Raw genomic sequence first — 15,487 nt, forward strand, 5'->3', positions numbered from 1 at the left:
GAATTAAGGGCAATGTATAATGCAGCATTAAGTGTGGTCCAGCACCCACCCTCAGGTGAGAGGAGGTCTATTGCTAAAGGGGCAAAGGGGTTCCCTTATTTGCTGAATTAATGAAACAATTAAAAAGGAAGCCTTGTAGAAATGAATGAAACATTTCCGCAAGGTTCAACGTACAGTCATCTGAAAAAGAAAGTACATCCTCTTTCAAATCTGTGTTTTTTTACATACGAGGACATAATAAGCAATCATCCAATCCTCATCAAGTCCTGGGGGTATATTTACTAAACTGCGGGTTTGAAAAAGTGGAGACGTTGCCTATAGCAACCAATCAGATTCCAGTTGTCATTTTGTAGAATGTACTAAATAAATGATAACTAGAATCTGATTGGTTGCTATAGGCAACATCTCCACTTTTTCCAAACCCTCAGTTTAGTAAATATACCGGCTAGAATTTAATGTAATGTGTCATATAGCATATTTTACTTTGCCATTATTAATACAACACAAAATAAGCTAACATTAATTATGTGAAAAAGTAAGTACAACTCAAGAGTCAGTAGCTTGTGGAACCATCGTTAGCAGCAATAACTTTAATTGTTCTTTGAGATTACCAGTCTTCATATTTGAGGACTTGTGGCTTAGTCTTGCTTACAAAATTGCTTCAGTTCATGGAAATGTATGCACAGCAATGCCACAACATTTTAATGGGGTTGAGGTCTGAATTTTGACTTGGCCTTTCAAAAACTGTTATTATTTTCTTTTTAGGATATTCTGTTGTCCATTTGCTGTTGTGTGTAGGATTGTTGTCCTGTTGCATGAGCCAAGCTTCAGTTGTCAGACAGATGACATCACATTTACACTTACAATACTGTTCAGTACAGTAAAATGAAGTTCATGGTGGATCAAGAATTGAGAGGTGTTCAAGGCAGGTGACTTCTTCCACCACCGTGCTTGATGGCAGCCTCAGAGAGGGGTAGCCTGAAAATAACTCTAGGCTAATAATTTACTATAATATTAGAATGTTAGAAGTCAAAAAGCACTCCTAATCCACTAATATGAGTACAATTAATTAAACATTCTGAATACTTTATGATATCAATTATTAAAAAAAAACATATATTCACAGACAGATCCCATTCTTGGTTTAGTTGGATTTTTTATATTTTTTGTTCATATTAAAATAATAGGTTAGTGTAATAATGTGAAAGAAAGGTGAATACTAAGAGGTTTAGTAAAAAATTAAAAATAAGTGAATAGAATACATACCCCTAAGTTTGAATGGATATTATTTTACTTCAATAATGTCTAACTTAATATTAGAATTCAGAATATATTTTTTCTAATTTAGATTAGATTTGTTTTGTTCCTAGTATAAGGAGAATTTTCCGACCAATGTGTTATCTACAACGATTGTACCTACGACTGAAGGTCTGATCAGTGGGGCAATTCATGCGTGCACCCTGGACACGATTTACCTACAGATCTGTGCTCTTCACCGGGTTCTGTGGTTGTTTAGAGAATGACAGCACAATATTCATTCATTCATTCATTCCTGTCACACTGATTAACCATCTTGTTATAAGTATTCACATGTTTTTACGAATTTCTTTAGCTTCTGTGAATCTTAAAACAAATATTCAATCTCAGAACGAACAAGCAAATTTTTCTATCTACAGCACTCTCTACATTTCTTCACAGAGACATGTTCATTGCCTACACTTTGGAACGACTGCCATTCATCGTATAAGTATACACACTAACGTGATATCTGGTTTATCGGGTGATTGGCCCGATAATTGGCTGTAAAATCTCCAGTGTGTACCAAGGCCAACTCGTTTAAGATTAATTGTTCATATCCATTTTTTGAAGATGTATAAATATGGCATATGAGTAAGTGATTATATAATTATTTGTATTCTTTAATTTATTTGTGTTGCATATTTCACATAGGTCATGCCATATTCAGCCTGTAATATATCTCATAAAGGGATTCTGGCACCTGTGTTAGACTCTCTCATCATCTCAAAATATATATGCACCCAATGTCAACTTGATATATGTATTTGATAACTTCCCGTCATGTTACAGTGTCTACCTGAGGCTATCAAGACAAAGCACGTAGATCACCCTGACGGACATGTACTCCTTAAAAAGACAGTTGTCTGTCAAGGTTTATGAAGTTATACCTTAGCTTAACTCAAAATGTACAAATAATTCATTTAATAGAAATGATTGTATTATAATGTCCGATTAATTGTATAGTTGTCTAGAAGGTTAGCGCTATAATGTCAAATGTCTTTAAAAAAGTTAGGTTTATTAGGGATTTTATGTTTCAAATTGCAAGTAAACTATAAAAAACAGCTAAGTTTTTTCTTTCATTCATTCCTTAAATTATATTATATTCTTCTCATATACTGTGTCCAGTTAATTAATGAATGCCACACTGTTCTTGCAGTATGTACGATTGATAGAGAAAATCTATATGACAATTAAGATTGACGATGAACCGTTCCATCTGCTTGTTTTATATTACATATTCATTCATACTTTTTATAGTTCCCCACTATCTTGATTCATTTACCAAATGGCACCTGGACTGTCATGGATGCAATATTCAAAAGGATATATGTTATAGTGAAAGCGGCATTGAGTTGTTTCATTATTAAATGCTGACTTCAGTTAAAAAGTTTGTTAGTATAGACTCAAGTGTATTTGTTGCAGGCAGTTTGTAGTGGACAACTGAATATTTGCTTAGGGGAAGATCAAATAGATTTTGGAAACGCTACTTATCGATATATTTAGATCTACGTTTATCCCTTTTAACTATAGTTGTTATAATTGAATGGTTGGATAAAGCTAAAGGTCAGTATTCTTATATGGGCGTGGACTAGTTTCATTTGTTCAGGATTAGTAGCAATCCTGTTAAAGCTGGCAGGATCTTATCGTAGTTTATAGTGAAATATGTAATACGGAATGTTTATTAGGCATATTATAAGTGTCTCAATTATGGGTATCTAGATAACAGAAAACCTTCCACTTAAAGTTTGAAAGTAACAATGCCAAGTTCCACATACAACAAATAACAACAACATATTACACTTTTCACTATCAACTACGATCAGGGCCGGTGCTAGGGTCCACGGCGCCCTAGGCATTTTTAAAAAAGCGGCGCCCCCCCACCCGCAAAAATCGCCCCCCCCCACCCCGCAAAAATTTGCCGCCCTCCTCCCTCCTCTCCTTACCTTGTCTCACCACCGCCACCTCTCTGCTCCGTCTCCTCCCCTCCACTCACTGACACTAGTAAGTGGAGGGGAGGAGACGGAGCAGAGAGGCGGCGGTGGTGACAAAATAGCCTCTTCCCCCCTCCCCGTGCATCTGAATGCTGTGCGGCGGCCGTGACAGGTATGGTCAGCGGTCCCGCACAGTTTTAAAGACATTTAGTATTCTGTGGCGCCCTCCAGGCGCCCTCCAGAGCCCGGCGCCCTAGGCAAGTGCCTAACCTTGCCTAATGGGAGCGCTGGGCCTGACTACGATAAGTTCCTACCAGCACAAAAAGGATTTCTACTAATCCGGAACACCTGAAAATATCCTACACTCCCATAAGAATACTGACCTTTAGCTTTTTCCAGCCATTCAATTACAACAATGAAAACATGCAAGGCCCAGGTTGTTACAAAGTCCTCAGACAACGGAATACTCAATATAATGTTTAGAATTATAATCAGGCAAATGAGACCAAACATGGGAGACTGAGCCAAGCTGACTTCACCCATTACATTAATAGCTTGTCCTATTTATACCATTGTCCATTCATGTTATTTATGATTCTGCCCATTAGACGGAAGCCCAGCCATTTACTCTCTAGCACATCTACTGTTTATTGAGGACATGCTCAGCGGGGCCATGCTTACAGTTCTGTATATAGACACACAAAATGAACCTGGCCCTGCTTAATAAATTGTCTGTACAACCGCAGGATTAACAGAAACACTGAGAGCCGGCTGGATTCAGATTTCTTAAAAAACTATTTCATTAACAAGCAAGCCTAGTAAAACAGTGACGTAATATTTCTTTAACAGAACGATTATAATAGTAATAGTAATGACACAGATGTCTAGTAGTAAGAGGCCACTTTGTTAGTAGTAAGGGTTAACATGACAGGTTGCTGTGTTCATGTAACGTGATCTTCCTGATACATTCTTGTCACAGGGATGGATGGATAGAGCTGACTGCCTGTAATGTACAGAGATACTTGAGCCGTCCACTTCCCAGGTCTTCCACTTGGTGATGGGAACTAGAACACACACCCGGCATTGGTGACTTCTTGCAAGCGTAATAATGCAAGCAGAAGACCGGGCAGACAGCAAAATGATTCAAGCCAGGAGCTCTCAGTAATTTCCCCCCATAGACTGCACCAGATAACCTCGAGGATATTGCAGCTCTGTAAGTCACCAGTTAGATTTCTTATTATACCTGGCATGACACAACAGTTGCACCGCTAGTGAGAGTTGCTTTGCAGCAAGCAGCCGTAGGCTGGCAGGGCATGATTAGATTTGTGGAACTCCCAAGGGCTGGAGTGTTGCTTTTCTCTGCATTACAGCATGGTATGAAGGTGAAACTGCATGATATACAGAACTGTGTGCTGTAGGGGTAAGAGGCTCCATCCAGGCTGAGCTGAAAGCTGATATTCAGTACTTGCTCTCTTTACTTTTGAGGAACACATCTTAAGTACGGTAACATAACTAACTGAGCAATGTGATTTCTCCTGGCAAATGTCCTACTTTTTCAGTTTAATGCAACAATGCTACTATATATATATATATATATATATATATATATATATATATATATATACACACACATATATACCCTGATGTAATATTAAAATCGATTTGCATCACATTGCTGTCTATCAAGTCCTTGAAGAGGGTGCACAACCTTTTTTGGTCCAAGGGCTGCCTTGGCAGATAGTTTGCAGGGGCTGCGATAAAACTTATCTTGCTTAAACATGTAAATACATAGAATTAACTACAGTAGAGGAGGAACCTGGTTGCAGTTATGCCCTTCCTCAGTTATGTCATACCTCTCAATATGCACGAGGACAGAAGGGTGCTCACTATTGCAAAGTGGCCGTGGACCACCAGAGTGTACGTGGAATGTCATATCACAAAGGGAGCGAGCCATGACCCTCCCGTGTAACACATTTCTACTCCTTTAACCCCCTCTCACCTCTGTAGTAAAATATTTCCCCTTCTTACCTGTAGAAACACATGCTACCATCACCTCTGTTATAATATATTCCCCTCCTGTATTAAAACATTTTTTCCACTCCAATGACTGATCGGTATTGCCAGCTGACTGGTTTTCCCAAAAGCAGCCTCATGGGGCATATTCAGTTCAGATCGCGGTTACGCGCGGCTGCGCACATAAAGTGAAAATACGGTACAACCACAACGCAGATTTCCCTTTGCAACCCTCTGTGTCATCCTGGCACCCCAGGGCCCCAAAGAGGGTATGAATAACCTAAGCAATTAGTGGGTAAAGTAAAGCCCTTTATTGTTAAACACAACACAGCTATTTTTAAATAACTCACCGGCCCCCAATGTCTGCTTATAGGAGGTGCCTTGCGCAGTATAACTGGAAATTGAACAGCAGACACCTCCTTAAACATAAAGGGGTCATAATCATATATACTGCCTATGCCTCCGGAGCCATGCCTCTGTTTAACCCTAAATAGTCTTTTTACAGTGAGTTTGTATTCTGGCTGACCAGGACTTCTGGCAAAACATGACTGATCACTAGCCCAGGAAGTCCCACAAAGTCTCTGCTAGAGGTGCAATTCCCTAGGATGCCACAGCTTGACTGGGTGCTCTTGGGATTGTAGCTCCTTTAGGGTACTACATGTTGTGAAACGTGTTAGAACACCTATTACCCACCTACACATTACATGCAGTGCAACCTCAGTATTGGCGAAAGGGGATACCAGGCAGCCTTAACCTTTTATTTTATTATGTCTGGCAGCCTGGTTTCACCAGATGGGGGACCCGGAATGCCAGGGCAGAAATAGTGTAGCAGTTTTTCTGTCCCAGTGAGACAGGTCTCCCTATATCTGTCCTGCATCCAGCCTAGAATATACTATGGTCAGGTAGCTGCTTTTCATATCTTTACTATATTTTATGCATGATGATCCAAATTTGGAAAAAAACCTCTGATATGGAATACCCCAAGTATTGGTCTTTAAGCCCACACAAAGGCTTCATTCACTATGTGGAGGGAATAATTCACTATGTGTGCTGGAAATAAGTTGTTCGATTAACCTGCAATATCTCTAGAGTCTTATGTTCTCTTTCCTTTTTGTGAACCAGGTGTTCTAAATACTGACTGTGTCTCACCTCCTACAAAACGGTATATTATCATATGTGTATACTAATGTTGTTGGAAAACAAATATTATTATATTGATTATATACAGTGGTCAAAGTGGAAAGTTAGAAGTGGCGGCATGAAAAATGTAATGGAATTTGATAGTTTTGCAATGAAAGTAGTAGGAGGAGTGGTGGTATGGCGTACCACCGTATACACCGCTACTTCGACCGCCACATATATAGTAATTATAACAATAATGTGGATATGGATAACAGCAGACGGATGATAGGTCACAAACACAACAAGAAGATTGTGAATTAGATATGCAGGATAAACTTTTAGTCTTATCATTTGCAAGTATGGTGTAATCATAGAAGAAAATGTGTCAGTGTGATAGAAATTCAGGTTCCCTAGCAATACAGGTATACAGGGCAGCACGGTGGCTAAGTGGTTAGCACTTCTGCCTTACAGCACTGAGGTCATGAGTTCAATTCCCGACCATGGCCTTATCTGTGAGGAGTCTGTATGTTCTCCCCATGTTTGAGTGGGTTTCCTCCGGGTGCTCCGGTTTTCTCTGCACTCCAAAAACATACTGGTAGGCTAATTGGCTGCTAACAAAATTGATCCTAGTCTGTGTGTATGTGTTAGGGAATTTGGGCCAGGGACTGATGTGAGTGAGTTCTCTGTACAGCGCTGGGAATTAGTGGCGCTATATAAATAAATGGTAATAATAATAAAACTATTACAAATTACAAGACAAGACTAGAGGGAATACAAGACTATAAAGCAGTTGTAAGTTACTTTTTGTCATATTTGGCATTATACTGCATGAGTGTAGTGAGATTTGTCTAAAACAAACATACCCAACTGGCAGAACACCTACTGCAAAACACTGTTCTGTTCTATGAGCCAGAAAAACTCACAGGGGTATATTTATCATTTATTTAGTACATTGTACAAAATGACAGCTAGAATCTGATTGGTTACTATACGCAACAGCTCCACGCTTACGTTTACTTAAAATCAAAGGTGATTGCAGCGGCTGAAACCATCTGTGAATTCATTGAAAAGCCTCATTATTTTTTGGCATAGAATCTCAGTCATTACTCCATGTTAATTGTACTCACTTCCGGGATATGAAACAACCATAATGACTGAGGAGACCTTCCATCTGGTGGCAACTAATCTGTCTGGCCACTAATGAAATGCAGGGGGGGAAAGTAAGGAGGAAACAGTTTTTGTTTTTTTTGTTGTTTTTTTAAGTGAGGGTGTTGACACTAAATGGAGGCACTTACCAGTTACCACAAATGAAAATCGAGGGAATTATTTGAAGGGAAGTAGGTTTTGTCGTTATCTTTTGTGACCCCCCCCACTGACAGGAAGGGAATTATACTTGTGGGGAAAAATTTGTATTAAAGTGCAGATTAAACATTAGCAAATAAGCTGTGGATTTTAGAGGGGTGGTCTACACACAGGGAAATTGTGCTTTTAAGAAGGTTCATTTTTAGGGATGATGTTAACTAGTGATCACCACTAAAAGTGAAGGAGTTCTACGTTAAGGGGAGTTGGAATTTAACATTGGGGAGATGTATCCAGCTTTAACTGCTAGCAGCAAAGTGGGTTAGAAAGGAAAATTGACATTTAGAAACATTTAAATTTTCAATAAATATACTGCTACATGCCTGGAACATCTGTGTTTCTCCAGGTGTTGTGAAACTACAAGTCCCTGATTACCCTGACAGTTATTGGCTGGCTATCAAGTGACAGAGCATGCTGGGACATGTAGTTTCACAACACCTGCAAAGACACAGGTTGTCCAGGCCTGCACTACTATATAGTATGTCTGGGTAACTGCATGTAAAATATGTGCTTGAAATTATTTTCACTATTTTATTAATACTACCTATTTTTACTCCATAAATACTTCCTTGTTATGTGTATTCTTATTTTAACCCCTGAATGTAATTACCAATATCAGATCTTTTTTTATATGAATGACTAATGGCACCATACTACTTCTTTTCTCTATGCTGGATGTACACTATATGGACAAAAGTATTCGGACGCTTGACCATTACACCAACAGGTACTGTAATGACATTGTATTCAAATACATATACTTTAATATGGAGTTGATCCCCCTTTTGCAGTGATAGCAGCTTCCACTCTACTTGGAAGGCTTTCCACAAGATGTTGGAGTGTTTCTGTGGGAATGTGTTCCCATTCATTCTATAGAGCATTTATGAGGTCAGGCACTGATGTTGGATGAGAGGGTCTGGCTCGCATTCTCTGTTTCAGTTCATCCCAAAGGTGTTCAATGGGGTTGAGGTCAGGGCTCTGTTAGGGCCAGTCAAGTTCTTCCACATCGAATTCATCAAACCATGTCTTTGTAGTCCTTGCTTTGTGTACTGGGGCACAGTTAAAAGGGCCTTCTCCAAACTGTTGCCACAAAGTTGGAAGTATAGCATTGTCCAAAATGACTTGGTATGCTGAAACATTACGATTCCCTTTCACTGGAGATAAGGGGCCTAGCCCAAACCCTGAATAACAGCCCCATACCATTATCCCTCCTCCACCAAACTTCACAGTTGGCATATTGCAGTCAGGCAAGTAACATTCTCCTGGCATGTACCAAACCCAAACTTGCCCATTTAACTGCCAAACAGAGAAGAGTGAATCGTCATTCCACAGAACACGTTTCCACTGCTTCGCAGTCCAGTGTCGGTGTGCTTTACACCAGTCCATCCAAGGCTTGGCATTGGTCTTGGTGATGTGAGACTTGCATACAGCTGCTCGGCCATGGAAACCCATCCATTAAGTTCCCGCCGCACAGTTTTTGTGCTTACATTAATGCTAGTGGAATTTTGGAACTCTTCATCTATGGAATCAGCAGAGCGTTGGCGACTTTTACACACCATGTGCCCTAGCAGTCGTTGAATTTTGGTGATTTTACGTGGTCTTCCGCTTCATGGCTGAGTTGCTGTTGTAACTAAACGCTTCCACTTTCTAATAATATCACATACAGTTGACCGTGGAATATGCAGCAGGGATGAAATTTCACAATCCGTCTTATTGCAAAGGTGCCATCCTATCACAGTACCACTCTTGAAGTCACTGAGCTCTTCAGAATGACCCATTTTGCAAATGGAGACTGCATGTCTAGGTGATTGATTTTATACACCTCTGGCAACGGGTCTGATTGAAACACCTCAATTCAACAATTAACAGGTGTGGCCAAATACTTTTGTCCATTTAGTGTAATTGTTTGTATCTGATATGAAAATAGGTTTTAATAGATATATTTGGTATGTTTATAGCTAAAGTTGGGTACACACTACACTGTTTTCGTCCAATAATCGGCTCAAACAGCCGACATACGACCGCCCGTTCAAAAGTTGGGTCAGTGTGTGTAGTGACACGATGGTCGAAAGTCTGCCCAAATGGACGATTGTCGCCTCATTTGGTTAGTCGTACCGTTTAATGTTTTCGTTCCAATCACGTTTCCACTGTGTAGTGTGTATAAACTTACGACCGATCCACAACAGTGAGTACGAAATTACAGTCATTGCTCACAACATGGCTGTAAAAAGTCGCTAAAGGGACGTCCGCTCTTCCCTTTATCGTCCTAAACAAGGCTAGTGTGTATGCAGTCCATGGACCTAGCGATCGGAACATCGATCGCATGTAAAATCGCTTGGCATAAAAAGTTGGTCGAAATTTCTGTAGTCTGTACCCAGCTTAAAACAATCACCGCACTACATTGCTCTCCTTCCTCTAACACTGTCAGTCACCATTCTAGCCCCCGCAGTGAGCGGCAGGTGACTGATGCTACGAGGTAGGTGGTAGTATTATAAAGTGCCGCCTTGTGCAGCAGTATGGTGCGGAACTCCCCTATTTAGGAATACATCATATAAATTGTAACAACGTTCTAACATACTGAATTTCTACCCACTGGCATCCTTACCTCATTACATATAAAAAAACAACAGATAATAAGAATTACATCCAAAAGGGAAGACCAAGAGAAGTGGTAGTTTAAGACCTGCAGGTCTATTTATCACTATGCATCCATAACAAGGAATAAATCAGTAATCCCCGCAATTTACAAAACCAATATCTCTCAAGCAGCTGAGCTGGCAGCGATAGGAGAAGTCAGTCCTGGGTGTATTTGCACACGTATGACCTCACTCTGACTTGAGTGCCCAGTTCCACTTCTCAAAAAATAAATATAAAAATAATCAATTAGTACTTTTTTAAAAAATTATTATTTTGTTCCCATTCCGATTACTAAAATTATTTACCTAAATAAATAAAGCATTTTTGTCTATCAACATCCTCTGCTATTGCTATCCCGAGATAGTAGAAATCAAAGGAGAATTGTGCAGTATATGCACCACCGTGATCCTTGTGTAGGAGATTTCCCCATGCTCCGAAGGCAGACGCTAGCACATATTCTACTTGCACTATTTAATTAAGCTCTGTGAGTAGGGCCTTATTCATTATGGAATGAAATGTCTATACGTGCCGTATTTCGCGTTAAATTGTTCTGTGCATGCCCAGAAACAGTCAGAGAATGCAAGTGTATGCAATTTATCTGTGAACGCAAAGGACACTTACGACAGCCTACGATTTCATGGGCTGAACGGAAAGCGGAAGGGGCAAATGCACTTAGTAAGAGTGTGCCAAGCTTGAGTGAACGCAGCAGCGCCCATTTCAAGCTTTTGGGCATCTCTAACGTAAGAGTTTGTCTGTCGTATCACTTGCACCCGCTACAGGTCTGGTGTAAGGGCTGAGTGATAGTGATGACAGTCACATATGCATGCTTTAACATGTGTTTGCAACCAAGTGCAGCTGCAAAAAATGCATTGTATATACAGTAGACATTAATAACATAATGATAAATGTATTTCATAACTACTAACTATAATATTAACAGGTGATGATAAGCGAATATATATATATTTTTTTTCTATGCATTGCAATGTCACTTTATATTGTACATATCCTGCAGTGTCTGTATGTCTCAATACGGCAAGTGCTGTATAGGCAGAGGGTACCTAGACCCATATTCAACAAGAGACGCTTCTTCAGCTCTGCTTGTAGTTGAATACAGAAGTGTGTTTTGCGTTCCTTAATGAATTAGGCCCCTGTTGTTTAACTGTAAATACACAATATTACGCACCTGTGATTTGGCAGTCCTCACAATACTTCCGGTCCCCAGGCCTCTGCCATAATCATGGGTGGCTGTCCTCGATTCTCCTATTGCTGCTCAGGCAGCCTTTTTTCATGCATGCAGTAGACATAATTTAAAAAGCAAAAAAAGTTCTTTGGTGGTCTGTTTGATTTGTTTAGGTATATTTAGATTTTCTGGAAATGTGCATGGATTTTAGAAGCAAAACAATGGTAAAAAGCTTTGCACCAGCCAAATGAAGACGCTATTGTGAGTAAGGGCGTTTCTTGCTAAGTACAGGGTAGGCACATTGGTGCACTCAGCTTTGCGGAGCAGTGCAAAAACAACAGTACATTTCGCACGGGGAAGAAAGCAGCTATTTACTTTCAGCTTCTTGGAGTTTTTTATTGATGATCTAATCCTGCAGTGATGAATCATGTTCTGCATCTGTTTGGAATGATCAAACATATTTTCTATGCTTGTGATGAATAATCTGTTTTAATTACACCTACGTAGATGGAAGCGTTTTTGTCCTCCTCAGACACCATGGCATCCCTAACAAATGGGTTAATCAGCTGAGTAGAGATAGGGATAAAAGTTTATATATATATATATATATATATATATATATATATATATATATGTATGTATTTATGTATATATATATATATATATATATATATATATATATATATATAAAAATATATATATGTATAATGTGTAACCCCTCCATCCTTATTTGCCTTTTTCATGTCTCTTCAAAGCTGATTAAGGCAGCAGTGAGTGTAGTTAGATTTTTTATGTTGTATGTGTTACATATAGCCCTGGGAACACAGAGAGATGCAGCAAAGACAAAGCATCAGAGTCAGAGGAAAGACCCGCTAATTATCAACATGGGCAGTGTGGCATGCAGTACAGCATCTCATGTGATTTCAGACAATCAGATTGTACTGGCATTCATAAACCGACATGGAGGTACCAAAAGCATCACCGTGATGACAGAGGTATCAATAATTATATCATGGACAGAAAACAATCTGAGATCTCTGTTAGGCACATTATCTCAGCTGGTATAAGATCCACCCAGGAGATTGGGCATTACACGAGAAAGTGATTTTACAGTTGGAGGAAATGTTTGGGATAGATCTGATGGCGACAAGTCAAAAAAACAGAACGATTCTACTCCTGCCACAAAGACTCCACAGCAGAGGATATAGATCCTCTGGGAACTTCAAACTGGGTTATGTGTTGCCTCCTGTTCCTCTCATTGCAAGCACACTGAAGAAGATCAAGAGAGAGGCTGTGGAGACATTAGTAGTTTTGGCCTCACCTGCTGCGGATCGCAGTAGCATGGGGGATTCCCTTTGGCCAGATCTTCTACATCAATGGTCTATTTTTCTTGAACACTTCTCTGCATGGCACCCTCACTTCCTCTAACATCCCCACCATCATCATGGGTGATTTCAACATCCCTATTTCTAATCCACGTTCCAATGCTGCTTCCAAACTACTCTCTCTAACTTCCTCACTTGACCTCTCCCAGTGGATTGAATCCGCTACTCATCAGGATGGCCACTGTCTTGATTTTGTTTTCTCTAGACTATGCTCAGTTTCTGATTTCCTTAACACTCCTTTCCCCCTCTCGGATCATCACCTTGTTAGCTACTTGCTCACCCCCAGTTATTTACCCTCAGTGTCAAACTCTTCCAAGCCTCCTCACAACCGCAGGATTTTCAACTATTGATCTTCAACAATTTTCCACCTCTCTCCAACATCTTCTCTCCCCAATTTCTACATTCTCTCCCCTGATCGGGCAGTACCCCATTTTCACCAAACCCTAGCAACTGCCCTTGATCAAGTGGCTCCAGCGATACTACATACTCCGAGTAGACTTTGTTGCCAACCGTGGCACACTAAAGTAACACAAACTCTACAAAAACTTTCTCGTAAACCAGAACGTCACTGGAGTAAATCTTGTACCTCTAATGATTTCGTCACATATAATGCTATCTACCACTCCTATAGAAATGTTCTGGACACTGCAAAACAAACATACTTCCAATCTCTCATCTACGCTCAGGCTTCTAACCCCAAACACCTTTTAATACATTTAAATCTCTTCTCAATCCTCCCACCCCAAATCCTCCAACTACCATCAGTGCCCAGGATCTTGCTTCCTATTTCAAGGACAAAATAGATAAGATCAGACTTGAAATGTTTTACCCATGATTGTTTTATTAATGTTTGTTCCCAATTGTAAAGTGCTACAGAATTTGCTGGCGTTCTATAAATAAATGTTGATGATGATGATGCCTCTACTCAACTGATTAAGGATTAACCCATTTGTAAGGGCTGCCATGGAATGCTTCAAGAAAATGAATTTATCGGTGAGTATAATTTGCTCATGTTTCTTTTAGCCTATGAGATGATTCATAGACTAAAAGAAAGCAAAATATGTTTTAAGGCATGTGAAGGTCACAAATTCCTGCTGTAGGATTTACACAAGCAGCTTTATCCTTGACAGATTCATGTCTCTTGTCCCTGAAGTACTGTTTGTTGCAGATCACTGAGAAACAGATAAATGTTAATTCCTGAAAGTTTTTTTGTTACATGTTTACGTGGCACACAGTATTCTTGTTTTCCATCCTTGTTTTGACAATTGTGAGATTTTATCCTAACGGTATTAACGAAAACACCTGAAACTTCATTTGAATTTAATGACCTGGATTAAACTTCCACCTTACTCTCTTTTGTTGTATCGCTGAGTGCTCACAGTCTGAACTGGATCACTGATACAAACAAATAAGTCATTAAATTCACATGCAGATATTCAGGGTGTAGAGACACAAAATATAGCCAATATATTCCTTAAAAATGTTGCAGTGTCCTGTCAGCAATTCTTTGCAATATAAGTCAAATAAATGAAGCTGGCCACACATATGGGCACACATCTGGTCCAATGGCAACTGCACGGATCTCTGGACAATTTGGGCCAACTTGCACAGTGTCAAATTGCACATATTGGGGCTCATATAGAGCTAGGCGCTTGTCATTTTTAAAGTTACGCATTTCTGTACTGTGCATGTTGCCTTTCGCTGACTTATGTCCCCTAACGCATGAGCGGAAAAACAGAGGTAGGCAGTGTAGGCTCTGTAAGAGAGTGTTCAGGTAATTGCAACATAATTAGACTTAGACACATACAGGGTCGGACTGGCCTGCCAGGGAGCTGCGGTAATCCTCGGTAGGCCTCAACCCCTGATGGCTTCCCTCTTCGTTGGTGGGGGGAGCGGGTACTTTTACAAAAAAAAAAAATTTATACCCATGTGATCGTGGCACCGGCGCACCTCCTCCTTCCTCTCTGCTGTGTTCGCACTGAATGCTGAATGTCGGGGGTGACGTCATCATATCACGCCCGACATTCAGTGAGGAGCGGCACAGAGAGGAGCAAGCCAGAAAGAAGACAAGAAGAGAAGAAGAGAAGAGAAGAAAGAAGCCAATAAGAAGGTAAGAAAAGGAACGGAGGCATGCAGAGGAAAGCAGGATGGTGCATAGTGATGAAGGGAGAGGGGGGTAAGCAGCCTGACACAGAGTGATGAAAAGGGGGTGCAGCACGACACAGAGTGATGAAAGGGGGGGGAGCAGCATGACACAGATTGATGAAGGGGGAAGCAGCATGACAGAGCGATGAAAGGGGGGGAGCAGAATGGCACAGAGTGTCAAAAGGGGGGGGGGGGAGCAGCATTTAAATCCTGAATGCCACGTCAGCCGCACATGCGTCTTAGGATATTGCACATTCGGACATAGGGAAAATGAAGATATCTTTACTTCTATATGTTAATGCGCATCATTTTCCCTATGTCCGAATGTGCTATATCCTAAGGCGCATGTGCGTCTGACATGGCATTCAGGATTGAAATGCGCATGCGCCAAATGACTTGCTGGGTACCGAGTG

At 40.3% G+C, this 15,487-nt stretch overlaps 1 protein-coding gene across 2 annotated transcripts in view; it reads left to right on the forward strand.

Annotated features, from left to right (window-relative positions):
• The window catches only part of PRKAG2 (protein kinase AMP-activated non-catalytic subunit gamma 2), a 257,853-nt gene that overhangs the window by 72,433 nt on the left and 169,933 nt on the right, over positions 1-15,487 (forward strand). The window contains exon 1 of one of the 2 annotated variants that reach the window (XM_075212152.1): positions 4,223-4,443. The exons of the other annotated variant lie outside the window; for it this stretch is intronic. The gene's annotated coding sequence lies outside the window, so the exon portion shown is untranslated. Of the gene's footprint in view, positions 1-4,222; positions 4,444-15,487 lie in introns of those variants that run through there. 2 annotated transcript variants of the gene reach the window in all.

The sequence above is a fragment of the Mixophyes fleayi genome, chromosome 5 (genome assembly GCF_038048845.1).
Source record: "Mixophyes fleayi isolate aMixFle1 chromosome 5, aMixFle1.hap1, whole genome shotgun sequence".
Classification (NCBI taxonomy): domain Eukaryota; kingdom Metazoa; phylum Chordata; class Amphibia; order Anura; family Limnodynastidae; genus Mixophyes; species Mixophyes fleayi.